We start from the raw sequence: 16,411 nt of genomic DNA, 5'->3' as shown, positions 1-16,411 counted from the left end.
ACTACAAGGCTACAGTAACCAAAACAGCATGGTACTGGTACCAAAACACAGCTATAGACCAATGGAACAGAACAGAGTCCTCAGAAATAATACCACACATCTACAGCCATCTGATCCTTGACAAACCTGAGAGAAACAAGAAATGGGGAAAGGATTCCCTATTTAATAAATGGTGTTGGGAAAATTGGCTAGCCATAAGTAGAAAGCTGAAACTGGATCCTTTCCTTACACCTTATACGAAGATTAATTCAAGATGGATTAGAGACTTAAATGTTAGACCTAATACCATAAAAACCCTAGAAGAAAATCTAGGTAGTACCATTCAGGACATAGGCATGGACAAGGACTTCATGTCTAAAACACCAAAAGCAATGGCAGCAAAAGCCAAAATTGACAAATGGGATCTAATTAAACTAAAGAGCTTCTGCACAGCAAAAGAAACTACCATCAGAGTGAACAGGCAACCCACAGAATGGGAGAAAATTTTTGCAATCTACTCATCTGACAATGGCTAATATCCAGAATCTACAAAGAACTCAAACAAATATACAAGAAATAAACAAACAACCCCATCAAAAAGTGGGCAAAGGATATGAACAGACATTTCTCAAAAGAAGACATTCATACAGCCAACAGACACATGAAGAAATGCTCATCATCACTCGCCATCAGAGAAATGCAAATCAAAACCACAATGAGATACCATCTCACACCAGTTAGAATGGCAATCATTAAAAAATCAGGAAACAACAGGTGTTGGAGAGGATGTGGAGAAATAGAAACACTTTTACACTGTTGGTGGGATTGTAAACTAGTTCAACCATTATGTAAAGCAATATGGCAATTCCTCGAGGATCTAGCACTAGATGTACCATATGACCCAGGCATCCCAATACTGGGCATATACCCAAAGGATTATAAATTATTCTACTACAAAGACACATGCACACATATGTTTATTGCAGCACTATTCACAATAGCAAAGACTTGGAATCAACCCAAATGTCCATCTGTGACAGACTGGATTAAGAAAATGTGGCACATATACATCATGGAATATTATGCAGCCTTAAAAAAGGATGAGTTTGCGTCCTTTGTAGGGACATGGATGCAGCTGGAAACCATCATTCTTAGCAAACTATCACAAGAAGAGAGAACCAAACACCGCATGTTCTCCCTGATAGGTGGGAACTGAACAACGAGATCACTTGGACTCGGGAAGGGGAACATCACACACTGGGGCCTATCATGGGGAGGGGGAAGGGGGGAGGGATTGCATTGGGGAGTTATACATAAATGATGAATTGATGGGTGCTGATGAGTTGATGGGTGCAGCACACCAACATGGCACAAATATACATATGTAACAAACCTGCACGTTATGCACATGTACCCTAGAACTTAAAGTATAATAATAATAAAAAAAAAAAAAGAAAATGTGACACATATACACCATGGAATACTATGCAGCCATAAAAAATGATGAGTTTGTGTCCTTTGTAGGGACGTGAATGCAGCTGGAAACCATCATTCTCAGCAAACTGTCACAAAACAGAAAAACAAATACCACATGTTCTCACTCATAGGTGGGATCAAAACAATGAGATCATGTGGACACAGGTAGGGGAACATCACACACCAGGTCCTATTGTGGGGAGGGGGGAGGTGGGAAGATAGCATTAGGACATATACCTAATGTAAATGACGAGTTAATGGGTACAGCACACCAACATAGCACATATATACATATGTAACAAACCTGCACCTTGTTCACACGTGCCCTAGAACTTAAAGTATAATAATAAAACTAAATAAATAAATAAATAAAATCACACACAAAAAGACAAAGTTGACAAATGGGATCTAGTTAAACTAAAGAGTTTTTGCACAGCCAAAGAAACTACCATCAGGGTGAACAGGCAACCTACAGAATGGGAGAAAATTTTTTCTATCTGTTCATCTGACAAAGGGCTAATACGAAGAACCTACAAAGAATACAATCAAATTTACAGGAAAAAAACAAACAACTCCAACAAAAAGTGAACAAAGGATATGAACAGGCACTTCTCAAAAGAAGACATTCATACAGCCAACAGACACATGAAAAAATGTTCATCATTACTCACCATCAGAGAAATGCAAGTCAAACCACAATGAGAAAGTATCTCACACCAGTTAGAATGGCAATCATTAAAAAATCAGGGAACAACAGGTGCTGGAGAGGATGTGGAGAAATAGGAAAACTTTTGCACTGTTGGTCGGACTGTAAACTAGTTTAACCATTGTGGAAGACAGTGTGGCGATTCCTCAAGGATCTAGATCTAGAAATACCATTTGACCCAGCCATCACATTACTGTGGATATACCCAAAGGATTATAAATCATGCTGTTATAAAGACACATGCACACATATGTTTATTGTTGTCCTATTCACAATAGCAAAGACTTGGAATCAACCCAAATGTCCATCAGTGACAGACTGGATTAAGTAAATGTGGCACATATACAGCGTGGTATACTATGCAGCCATAAAAAGATGAGTTTGTGTCCTTTGTAGGGACATGGATGCAGCTGGAAACCATCATTCTCAGCAAACTATCGCAAGAACAGAAAACCAAATACCTCATGTTCTCACTCATAGGCGGGAACTGAACAATGAGATCACGTGTCCACAGGAAGGGGAACATCACACACCGGGTCCTCTTTTGGGGAGGGGGTAGGGGAAGGGATAGCATTAGGAGATATACCTAATGTAAATGATGAGTTAATGGGTGTAGCACACCAACATGGCACATGTATACATATGTAACAAACCTGCACCTTGTGCATACGTACCCTAGAACTTAAAGTATAATAAAAAAATAAAAATAAAATAACCAAAAATAAAATAAAATAAAGAAGCTTTAGAAAGCTGTCTCACTTTATCTTCCTGTTTTTCTGCCATGTGAGGGTTTAGTAACAAAGCATCATTAATGAGGAATGGTGTCTCATCATAAACCGAACATTCTGGTTTCTTGATCTTGGAATTCCCAGCTTCCAGAACAGTGACAACATAAATTTATATTATTTATAAATTACCCAGTCTGTGATTTTTTTTGTAGCGGCACAAATGGACTGACACTGAGACATGGTTCTTTCCTTGGAAAGAGGAAGTTGGTTGAGGCAAATACACATTCCTCCTTTTGTCAGTCCCTAGCACTTCTCCTCTTATCTCTGTTCCGTTGTTTCAGGGCCTTGTTTATCTCTTTAGATGTTTTCAATGAATCCTTGAAATATTAACAGATAAAGTTTAGATGTAGTACCCACCTTTTAAGCTGTAATTCTGTGGTGCAAAAGCATTTGAATTTTCTTTCCTAATATCGACAATGAAAAACCTTCCTAAGTAAAAGCAAGCCAGTGTACAATTTCTCTTGGCTTTTAACGTTTCCACTGAAAAGTCTACTGTTATCCTAATGGGGTTTCCTTTGTAGATGATCTCTCTTTATTCTCTAGCAGACTTTAAGGATTTTTCTTTAACATAGACCTTGGACAGCCTTGTGTCTGTATAGCTTGGTGAGGTTTATTTTGTATAACATCCCACAGGTTTCTCTAGATTTCTTGTGTCTAGAAGTCTGCTTCTCTAGTAAGATAAGGGAAGTTTTATTGAATTATTTTTTCAATTATGTTTTTCAGATTGTTTACTTTTTCTTTCTCTCAGGAATTTCAGTAATTTATAGGTTATTTTTTGCTGTTCATAGTCCCATATTTCTCAGATATCTTGTTCATTGTTTAACATTATTTGTTTCTTAATTTTTGTCTGACCAGGTTAACTACAAAACCCATCTTCAAGCTCTGAAATTATTTCTTCTGCTTGATACAGACTATTGATCAAGCTCTTAGTTGAAATTTGGAATTCCTTAAGGAAGTTTGCCAATTGCAAAAGCTCTGATTGATTTATTTTTAAAGTATTTATCTCTTGTTTATTTCTTTAATTGCTTTAGAAGATTCACTTTGTTTATTTTTTGAATCAGAGTCCATTTTATTCCAATTCTTCAAAATTTATACTTAATATGTGGTTTCCAAAGTTTAAGTCACTCTCTATGTAATAGTTTGATTCTTTCATTTTTCTTTTATAGTTTTTTTTTTTTTTTTTTTATCTTTTCTTTACAGTTCTTCAGTAGAAGCCAGAATCTCGAGTTGCCCAATTAGGAACCTCTGACCTGCTATTCTTATTAAGTTTCTTCTCAATATTCATGGCCAAAATCTGGCTTCTGATAGGGTGAGACTGCATTGTTACCCAAAACCACATGACCTAATTTAGAATCAATCTTGGCACCCAAGATTGCATTTCTTATTAATTTTCTAATTAAATTTACAATTTACCTTTCAGCTTCTTCTAGAGTCATGTTCAATTTATCTGCCAACATGTTAATGCTGATAAACTGGTGGATGCAACAGAAAGTCTCAAATATGAAAAGATGGGCATTTTCAGTGAAATCCTCATGACAAGTCACCAAGAAGAAATCATTCACAAGCATTCATTCACATTCCCTCAGCTTTTTCTGAGCCCCATCAAGGTCAAAGTTAACATATAAGCATTCAACAAATTCTGTAACTGGGTTTTTATATGTGTAAGACTCCTGTTGAGTAACTTTAACTAGATCTTTTTGCACCTGTCGACATTTTCAAACATCTTTGTTTGTTATGACTGCTGTAGTCAAATAGCAAAAACTGTGTGGAAACATTGTCTGAATTGCTTTAAAGATACTGTGGCTGGTAAGAAAGAGATCAATAATATTGTGAAGAATTCTGGGGTGATTGAAGAAAACAAGCAGAGACCAGTTAATGAGTCATGTTCTCTGCTGAAGAGACTGGAGTGAAGAACTCACAGAATTATTATCTATCTTCTCTTTTGGCCATGTAAGGTCTTCCATGGCTGCATCGCAATTCCGCATTAAGATTTCAGAGGCCAGCTTTCCCCAGAGTGAACTTAAAGCATTTCTATCTGTTGCTGGAAAAAACACACTAAAAAAGTACAGATATTCTGCTGCTCCTGAGTAACTCTCACATTCATTTTGAAATTGTGCATATGTGTAGAGCATATCTAAGTATTCCTGCCTAAAACCATGCTTGTCCGCCAGGCAGTCAAAGAGCATCCTACCATCCCTTGTTGACTTCATTTACCTTGTAATTTCTGGATCTTCAAACAGCTTCACAATTGGTTCTGTTTCTGCCTGAAGCTGTTCTAGTTGTGCAACAATTGTGGTTCTTTCCTCTCTCAAAGCATGAGGAACATCATCAGTATAAAAGTTTTTGTATACATCCATAGCGAAGTCTATCATGTTAGTGTTACTAAGAAGGTCCAATTTACCTTGTATTTATTCCTTTTCGTTTTATATCTCCTTTACAGAGAGAAACTCAAAGAGCGGTAAGACTAGATGCCGATCCAAAAAGTGGGCAATGTGAGTAGTCAAGTTGTAGTCCACCATCTTGCCAAAGAAAAAAAGAAGATTCCCTTTGTTGATTTTAACCCTTGTCTTAAATTTCTTTGAGCTTCTATTCAACTCATGCTATGAAATTTTTATCTGTCATTTCTGGGTTTCTGTTTTGGTTAGGAGACATTGCTAGAGAGCTAATGCAACGCATTATTTGTGTCACTACGTTCAGATTATTATGGTGCCAGAATTTTTGCATTGGATTTTTCTTTTCTAAACACAATGGCAAATTTAATGTTTGTAATTATTTTCTGAATGGGTCAATTCTTTTGTTTCCTTTTCTTTATTGGTTATTATAATTATTTTCTTTCCCTTTCCCTTTTCCCTTTTGCTAGGAGATGTGACTGTAGAGTGCTGGAAAGGGATTTTAACATTGCTTTTACAGCTGTATGCACTTTTCTTGGTGAGTGTATTAGTCGACTCTTCAATTTGCACTACAAGCCTGGAGATAACACTTACAGAAATAAGCCATTTGTGACTGATGTGACTACAAACAGTCTTTCTTAAAAATTTTATTTTAACAGTGTTTGAAAGTACAAACATTCTTTTTATTTTTTATTTTTTTGTTTTTCTTGATAGTCATGCTTTTATTGTTTTACTTTTATACCATTTTTTTACCCCAGAGGCAATAGAGATTCATGATTTCTGCTACAAGATGAATACAAAAGGAAATAAATTTGAATACTGCAAAATCAAGGAAAACAGATTTCTTCCCTGTGAGGAGAAGTAAGTGCCCTGTGGAAAAAAAAGTAATTTGCCTTCTTACAGCACTTTGTCAAAAGCAGAATGGCTCCTGTCCCCAGAGCTGTTAAACTCTTTTTTTTTTTTTTTTAATGTGGCACATATACACCACAGAATACTATGCAGCCATTAAAAAGGATTAGTTCATGTCCTTTGTAGGGACATGGATGCAGCTGGAAACCATCATTCTCAGCAAACTATCACAAGAACAGAAAACCAAACACTGCACGTTCTCACTCATAAGTGGGAATTGAACAATGAGATCACTCGGACACTGGAAGGGGAACATCACACACCAGGGCCTATTGTGGGGTGGGGGTAGGGGGGAGGGATAGCATTAGGAGATATACCTAATGTAAATGACGAGTTAATGGGTGTAGCACACCAACATGACACATGTATACATATGTAACAAACTTGCACGTTGTTCACATGTACCCTAGAATATAAAGCATAGTAAAAAAAAAAAAAAAAATGCTAACATTCTTTTTTAAAATAATTTATTTCAACAGTTTTTTGAAGGTGCAGGTGGATTTTGGACAAATTAACACCTTCTTTAGGGGTGATTTCTGTAATTTTAGTGCACCCTTCAGCCAAGCATGTATGCTGTGGCCAATATGTACAATATATAGTCTCTTTTTCCTCACTACCTTCCCCCTTGAGTCCCCCAAATCCATTATATCACTCTTATGCCTTTGTAACCTCCAAGCTTAGCTCCCACGTATAAGTAAGACTATACAGTGTTGGATTTTCCATTCCTGAGTTACTTATCTGAAAATAATGACCTCCAGCTCTCTCTCAGTTGCTGCAAAAAACATTACTTTGCTTTTTTTTTTTTTTTTTTTTTTTTTTTTTTTTTTTTTTTTTTTAAGGCTGACTTGCATTACATGGTGAATATGTGCCACACTTTATTCACTTGTTGATGGAAGGGCACTTATGTTGTTTCTATATCTTTGCCAATGAAAATCTTGCTGTTATAAACATGGGTATGTATATGTCCTTTTTATACAATGACTTCTTTTTCTTTTGATAGATAATCAGTAGTGAATAGGGTGATCAAATGGTATTTCTAATTTTAGTTCTTTAAAGGAACTTTATAATGTTTTCTAAGTGATTGTACTAATTTACATTCCCACAAGCAGTGTAAATTTGTGCCCTTTTCACCACATCCAAGCCAACATCTATTGCTTTTTGACTTTTTAACTACAGCCATTCTTGCGTGAGTAAAGTGGTATCACATTGTGGTTTAATTGGCATTTCCCTGATGATTAGTTATGTTGAACATTTTTTCATATGTTTGTTGACTGTTTCTATATCTTTTAAGAAATATCTATTCAGGATCTTTGCCCACTTTTTGATAGGATTATTGGGAGACTTTTTTGCTCATTTGTTTGAGTTCCTTGTAGATTATGGGTACTGGTCTTTTTTAAAATGAATAGTTTACAAATATTTTCTCCCACTCTGTGGGCTGTCTGTTTACTCTGTTGATTATTTATTTTGCTCTGCAGAGTCTTCGTAGTTTAACTGGGTCTAGGTCTGTTTATTTATTTTTGTTTGTGTTGCATTTGCTTTTGGGTTCTTAGTCATGAATTATTTGCCTAAGCCAATGTCTAGAAGAGTTGTTCTGATGTTATCTTCTAGTATTTTATGTTTTCAGGTCTTATACTTAAGTCTTTGATTCATCTTGAGTTGACATTTTTATAAGGTGAGGGATGGGAATCCAATTTCCTTCTACATTTCTGCATGTGACTTGCCAGATTTTTATTTATTAACAGTGTTTCCTTTCTCCCAATTTGTGTGGTTGTCCTCTTTGCTGAAGATGAGTTGTCTATAAGTATTTGGCTTTATTTCTGGGTTCTCATTCTGTTTCATTGGTCTACATGCCTATTTTTATACCAGTACCATGCTGTTTTGGTAACTACAGCCTTGTAGTATACTTTGAATTCTGGTGATGTGATGTCTCCAGGTTTGTAATTTTGGCTTGGTATTGCTTTGGCTGTGTGGGCTTTTTTGTGTTCCAAATGAATTTCAGCTTTGCTTTTTTTAGTTCTGCAAAGAAAATGACAATGGCATTTTAATGGGAATTGCATTGAATCTGTAAATTACTTTGGTGAATATGATCATTTTCACAACATTGATTATTTTAACACATGTATGTGAGATGTGTTTTTATTTATTGGTGTCATCTATGGTGTCTTTTAGTGTTTTCCAGTTTTCTTTGTAGATATCTTTCACCTCCTTGGTTAGGTATATTCCTAGGTATTTTTTTGCAGCTGTTGCAGAAAGAATTCAGTTTTTGATGTGATTCTCAGCTTAGTCATTGTTGGTGTGTAACCATGCTACAGATTGGTGTATGTTGATTTTTGTAACCTGAGGCTATTAAATTCATTTATTAGATCTAGAAGCCTTCTGGATTAGTCTTTAGGGTTTTCTAGGTATACAGTCATATCAGTGAACAGCGACAATTTGACATCCTTTTTTCCAATTTGGATGCCTTTTATTTCTTTCTCTTGTCTGATTTATCTGGCTAGTATATCCATTATTATCTTGGATAGAAGTGGTGAAAGTGTGGATCCTTGTTTGATTCCAATTCTCAGGGGAGAATCCTTTCAACTTTTCCCTATTCAGTAAAATGTTGTCTGTGGTTTTGTTCCATAGTCTTTCCATGCCTATTTTGTCAAGGATTTTTATTATAAAGGGATGTTGAATTATATTAAATGCCTTTTCTGTGTCTATGAAAATAATCATATGGTATTTGTTTTTAATTATGTTTATGTGATTTAACACACTTACTTACTTATGTATGTTAAATCATTTCAGCATCTCTGGTATGGATCATAATGTATGATTTTTTGATGTGATGTTAAACTTGCTTAGTTAGTGCAAAAATCACAATTATTCCTATACACCAATAACAGACAAACAGGGAGCCAAATCATAAGTGAATTCCCATTCATAATTCCTTCAAAGAGAAAAAAAAAATACCTAGGAATCCAACTTACAAGGGATGTGAAGGACCTCTTGAAGGAGAATTGCAAACCACTGCTCAATGAAATAAAAGAGGACAAAAACAAATGGAAGAACATTCCACGCTCATGGAGAGGAAGAATCTATATCGTGAAAATAGCCATACTGCCCAAGTTATTTATAGATTCAATGCTATCCCCATCAAGCTACCAACGACTTTCTTAACAGAATTGGAAAAAACTACTTTAAAGTTCATGTGGAAACAACAACAACAAAAAAAAGCCCACATTGCCAAGACAATCCTAAGTCAAAAGAACAAAGCTGGAGGCATCATGCTACCTGACTTCAAACTATACTGCAAGGCTACAGTAACCAAAACAACATGGTACTGGTACCAAAACTGATATATAGACCAAAGGAACAGTACAGAGCCCTCAGAAATAATACCACACATCTACAGCCATCTGATCTTTGACAAACCTGACAGAAACAAGAAATGGGGAAAGGATTCCCTATCTAATAAATGATGCTGGGAAAATGGGCTAGCCATAAGTAGAAAGCTGAAGTGAATCCCTTCCTTACACCTTATACAAAAATTAATTCAAGATGGATTTGAGACTTAAATGTTACACCTAAAACCATAAAAACCCTCAAAGAAAACCTAGGTAATACCTTTCAGGACATAGGCATGGGTAAGAACTTCATGTCTAAAACACCAAAAGCAACAGCAACAAAAACCAAAATTGACAAATGGGATCTAATTAAACTAAGGGGCTTCTGCATAGCAAAATAAACTACCATCAGAGTGAACAGGAAATCTACAGAATGGGAGAAAATTTTTGCAATCTACTCATCTGACAAAAGGCTAATATCCAAAATCTACAAAGAACTCAAACAAATTTACAAGAAGAAAACAAACAACCCCATCAAAAAGTGAGAAAAGGATATGAATGACATGTCTCAAAGGAAGACATTTATGCAGCCAAGAGACACATGAAAAAATGCTGATCATCATCGGCCATCACAGAAATGCAAATAAAAACTACAATGAGATACCATCTCACACCAGTTAGAATGACGATCATTAAAAAGTCAGGAAACAACAGGTGCTGGAGAGGATGTGGAGAAATAGGAACACTTTTACACTGTTGGTGGGATTGTAAACTAGTTCAACCATTATGGAAAACAGTATGGCGATTCCTCAAGGATCTAGAACTAGATGTACCATAAGACCCAGCCATCCCACTACTGGGTATATACCCAAAGGATTATAAATTATTCTACTATAAAGACACATGCACACGTATGTTTATTGAGGCACTATTCACAATAGCAAAGACTTGGAACCAACCCAAATGTCCATCAATGATAGACTGGATTAAGAAAATGTGGCACATATACACCATGGAATACTATGCAGCCATAAAAATGGATGAGTTCATGTCCTTTGCAGGGGCATGGATGATGCTGGAAACCATAATTCTCAGCAAACTATCACAAGGACAAAAAACCAAACACCGCATGTTCTCACTCATAGGTGGAAATTGAACAATGAGAACATTTGGACACAACAAGAGGAACATCACACACCAGGGCCTGTCATGGGGTGGGGGGAAAAAGGAGGGATAGCATTACGAGATATACCTAATGTAAATGATGAGTTAATGGGTGCAGCACACCAACATGGCACATGTATACATATGTAACAAGCCTGCACGTTGTGCACATGTACCCTAGAACTTAAAGTATAATAAATAAAGAATTCTGTATATGATTAAGTTGGCTATAATTTGAAGGACTTTATTAAGATCTTTCTATGATTGATCTTCTATGTTATAACAGGATTTTCTTAAGGTATTGATTTGCTCTTAATGAGCTTACAATAATATTTTTATTTTTAATACTACAACCTGTTTATTTTGAAAATTTCTCAGGTTCATATCTTAAAGTTCAATACCGCATGTTCTCACTTAGAAGTGGGAGCTGAATGATAACACATGGACACGTGATGGGGAGCAACACACACTGGGGCCTGTTGGAGGGTGGTGGGGGGAGGAGGGAGAGCATCTGGAAGAATAGCTAATGAATGCTGGGCTTAAAACCTAGGTGACGTGATGACCTGTGAAGTTAATCAACATGGCACATATTTGCCTATGTAACAAACCTGCACATTCTATACCTGTGCCCCTGAACTTAAAATAAAAGTTGGAAAAAAAAAATTACTGCAGTCTGTTTCCCAGGAACTTCCATTCCTAGGGGAAGGGGGAGAGTACCACATTAAGGGAATATCCCATGGGAGAAAAGAATCTGAATTGCAGGCCTTGAGTCCCATCTCTTAGCTAGTGGTAAGTTTCTTATAGCAAAGACACAATTGCAGTGCTGGGTGCAGTAGGGAAAGCCTGAATCTTTACCCTAACAGGCAAGCAGCCTTTGTAATCATGAAGGATCTTGAAGAAAGGGTCCTTGTTCCCCCCAGTACACCACTCCGGAAACAGCTAGGGCTTCTCCCATGGGAATGCAGGCATGAATGCACCTATAGACAACCTTCCTGGAAGAATTCAGGGTGACTGCAGCCTCATAGGAAGAGTACTTCCCAAATTCAGGCCTGCACAAAAGGCAGTCACAATTCCTCCCTACTTGGAAGATCAATATTCCTACAGGTGAAAAGAGGTGCCTGCCTGATCTGAATAGTTGGAACACTGAGACAGGAGTGAGGCTGTGAGGTAGATTGTTTTCCTGCTTGGTCTGGCATGAGATCTGAGGTAGCTCCCATCCTTTACCTTCATAAAAACCCTAGCACATCTAACTGAGAGCCGCACCAACCACCTTCATCAAGGCTGGGACCTCCGCCAACCATTGTGTGTTGCATCTACCCACCTGCCTTAGCTACAACCAGTGTCTACCCAGAGATACCTCCCCTATTGACCTGAAGCCTGGAATTAACAATTCAGTAAATAAAATACTGGGGAAATAAATAAATAAATAAATAAATTGTACACTATGAGACAATGGTGTAAGTTTCAAGAGATTCCTCTCATTCTAACCTCATAGGAGACAGTGAACTTGCCCCCACACCAAGTATGTAACTACTACACCGAGCATCTGGGAAAGCCAGTGCACAAAGACTCTCTGTAACAAAGGAACTTATACCTTCACCCTTAAATGCATGAAGAATCAAATTAGGCTAAAATAAACTAATAAACATTAAAGTCAAATCCTTAAGAGGGAGAAAAAGAAACAACAACAACAACAAAAAAAAAAAAAAAACGAAAAAACCCACGGTTCAATTAATGATAAATTCAAGAAAAAAATTGAAGAAATAGTCTACACAAATGAGAAGGAACCAGAAAAGTAATTCTGGTAATATGACAAAACAGGTTCTATAACATCCCCCAAAAGATCACACTAGCTTCCTAGCAATGGATCCAAATCAAGAATAAATCTCTGAAATACCAGATAAAGAATTCAGTTGATTGGGGGGACGGAGCAAGATGGCCGAATAGGAACAGCTCCAGTCTCCAGCTCCCAGCGCGAGCAACACAAAAGACAGGTGACTTCTGCATTTTCAACTGAGGTACTGGGTACATCTCACTAGGAAGTGCTGGACAATCGGTGCTGGTCAACTGCTGCAGCCCAACCAGTGAGAGCTGAAGTAGGGCAAGGCATCACCGAACCTGGGAAGCACAAGGGGGGGGAATCCCTTTTCCTAGCCAGGGGAACTGAGACACACAACACCTGGAAAATCGGGTAACTCCCACCCAAATACTGCACTTTACCAAGGATCTTAGCACACGGGCACACCAGGAGATTATATCCCACACCTGGCTGGGAGGGTCCCACGCCCACGGAGCCTCCCTCTTTGCTAGCACAGCAGTCTGCGATCTAAGGGCAAGGCAGCAGCGAGGCTAGGGGAGGGGCGCCCGCCATTGCTGAGGCTTAACTAGGTAAACAAAGCCACTAGGAATCTCAAACTGGGTGGAGCTCACAGCAGCTCAAAGAGGCTTGCCTGTCTCTGTAGACTCCACCTCTGGGGACAGGGCACAGCTAAACAAAACAACAACAACAACAACAAAAAGCAGCAGAAACCTCTGCAGATGCAAACGACTCTGTCTGACAGCTTTGAAGAGAGCAGTGGATCTCCCAACATGGAGGTTGACATCTGAGAATGGACAGACTGCCTGGTCAAGTGGGTCCCTGATCCCTGAGTAGTCTCACTGGGAGACATCCTGCACTAGGGCCAGACCAACACCCCACTCCTCACACGGTGGAGTACACACCTGAGAGGAAGCTTCCAAAGCAAGAATCAGACAGGTACACTCGCCGTTCAGCAATATTCTATCTTCTGCAGTCTCTGCTGCTGATACCCAGGCAAACAGGGTCTGGAGTGGACTTCAAGCAATCTCCAATAGACCTAGAGCTGAAGGTCCTGACTGTTAGAAGGAAAACTAAGAAACAGGAATGACACTCACGCAAAAACCCCATCAGTACATCACCATCATCAAAGACCAGAGGCAGACAAAACCACAAAGATGGGGAAAAAGGAGGGCAGAAAAGCTGGAAAATCAAAAAATAAGAGGGCATCTCCACCTCCAAAGGAACGCAGCTCATCGCCACCAATGGATCAAAGCTGGATGGAGAATGAATTTGGCGAGATGAAAGAAGAAGGCTTCAGTCCATCAAACTTCTCAGAGCTAAAGGAGGAATTATGTACCCAGTGCAAAGAAACTAAAAATCTTGAAAAAAGAGTGGAAGAATTGATAAGTAGAATACCTAATGCAGAGAAGGCCATAAACGAACTGACAGAGATGAAAACCATGACATGAGAAATACATGACAAATGCACAAGCTTCAGTAACCGACTCGATCAACTGGAAGAAAGAGTATCAGCAATTGAGGGTCAAATGAATGAAATGAAGCGAGAAGAGAAACCAAAAGAAAAAAGAAGAAAAAGAAATGAACAAAGCCTGCAAGAAGTATGGGATTATGTAAAAAGACCACATCTACGTCTGATTGGGGTGCCTGAAAGTCAGGGAGAAAATGGAACCAAGATGGAAAACACTCTTCAGGATATCATCCAGGAGAACTTCCCCAACCTAGTAGGGCAGGCCAACATTCAAATTCAGGAAATACAGAGAATGCCACAAAGATACTCCTCCAGAAGAGCAACTCCAAGACACATAATTGCCAGATTCACCAAAGTTGAAATGAAGGAAAAAATCTTAAGGGCAGCCAGAGAGAAAGGTCGGGTTACCCACAAAGGGAAGCCCATCAGACTAACAGCAGATCTCTCAGCAGAAACTCCACAAGTCAGAAGAGAGTAGGGGCTAATATTCAACATTCTTAAAGAAAAGAATTTTCAACCCAGAATTTCATATCCAGCCAAACTAAGTTTCATAAGTGAAGGAGAAATAAAATCATTTACAGAGAAGCAAATGCTTAGAGATTTTGTCACCACCAGGCCTGCCTTACAAGAGACCCTGAAGGAATCCCTAAACATGGAAAGGAAAAACAAGTACCAGCCATTGCAAAAACATGCCAAAATGTAAAGACCATCGAGGCTAGGAAGAAACTGCATCAACTAACGAGCAAAATAACCAGTTAATATCATAATGGCAGGATCAAGATCACACATAACAATACTAACCTTAAATGTTAATGGACTAAATGGTCCAATTAAAAGGAAAAGACTGGCAAACTGGATAAAGATTCAAGAACCATCAGTCTGCTGTATCTCTGCATGAGAGACCCATTTCCCATGGAGAGACATACATAGGCTCAAAATAAAGGGAAGGAGGAAGATCTACCAAGCAAATGGAGAACAAAAAAAAGCAGGGGTTGCAATCTTAGTCTCTGATAAAACAGACTTTAAACCATCAAACATCAAAAGAGACAAGGAAGGCTATTACATAATGGGAAAGGGATCAATTCCACAGGAAGAACTAACTATCCTAAATATATATGCACCCAATACAGGAGCACCCAGACTTATAAAGCAAGTTCTTAGAGACTTACAAGGAGACTTAGGCTCCCATACAATAATAATGGGAGACTTCAACACCCCACTGTCAACATTAGAGAGATCAACGAGACAGAAATTCAACAAGGATATCCAGGAATAGAACTCATCTTTGCACCAAGCAGACCTAATAGACATCTACAGAACTCTCCACCCCAAATCAACAGAATATACATTCTTCTCAGCACCACATCACACTTATTCCAAAATTGACCACATAATTGGAAGTAAAGCACTCTTCAGCAAATGCACAAGAACAGAAATTATATCAAAATGTCTGTCAGACCACAGTGTAATCAAACTAGAACTCAGGACTAAGAAACTCAATCAAAACCGCTCAACTACATATAAACTGAATATCCTGCTCCGGAATGACTACTGGGTACATAACGAAATGAAGGCAGAAATAAAGATGTTCTTTGAAACCAATGAGAACAAAGATACAACATAACAGAATCTCTGGGACACATTTAAAGCAGTATGTAGAGGGAAATGCCCACAAGAGAAAGCTGGAAAGATCTAAAATTGACACTCTAACATCACAATTAAAAGAACTAGAGAAGCATGAGCAAACACATTCAAAAGCTAGCAGAAGGCAAGAAATAACTAAGATCAGAGCAGAACTGAAGGAGACAGAGATACAAAGAAATCCATCCAAAAAAATCAATGAATCCAGGAGTTGGTTTTTTGAAAAGATCAACAAAATTGATAGACCGCTGGCAAGACTAATAAAGAAGAAAAGACAGAAGAATCAAATAGACGCAACAAAAAATGATAAAGGGGATATCACCACCGACCCCACAGAAATACAAACTACCATCAGAGAATACTATAAACACCTCTACACAAATAAACTAGAAAATCCAGAAGAAATGGATAATTTCCTGGACACTTACACTCTTCCAAGATGAAACGAGGAAGAAGCTGAATACCCGAATAGACCAATAACAGGCTCTGAAATTGAGGCAATAATTAATAACCTACCAACCAAAAAAAGACCAGGACCAGATGGATTCACAGCTGAATTCTACCAGAGGTACAAGGAGAAGCTGGTACCATTCCTTCTGAAACTATTCCAATCAATAGAAAAAGAAGGAATCCTCCATAACTCATTTTATGAGGCCAACATCATCCTGATACCAAAGCCTGGCAGAGACACAACAAGAAAGGAGAATTTTAGACCAATATCCCTGATGAACATCGATGCAAAAAT

The 16,411-nt window shown here is 38.0% G+C and overlaps 1 pseudogene; it reads right to left on the bottom strand.

Moving 5' to 3' along the window:
- Positions 1–4,153: 4,153 nt before the first annotated feature.
- LOC104680651 lies at positions 4,154–5,468 on the bottom strand (annotated as a pseudogene).
- Positions 5,469–16,411: the final 10,943 nt, after the last annotated feature.

The sequence above is a fragment of the Rhinopithecus roxellana genome, chromosome 7, assembly GCF_007565055.1.
Source record: "Rhinopithecus roxellana isolate Shanxi Qingling chromosome 7, ASM756505v1, whole genome shotgun sequence".
NCBI lineage: Eukaryota > Metazoa > Chordata > Mammalia > Primates > Cercopithecidae > Rhinopithecus > Rhinopithecus roxellana.
This window is presented reverse-complemented; position numbering and strand designations above follow the sequence as displayed.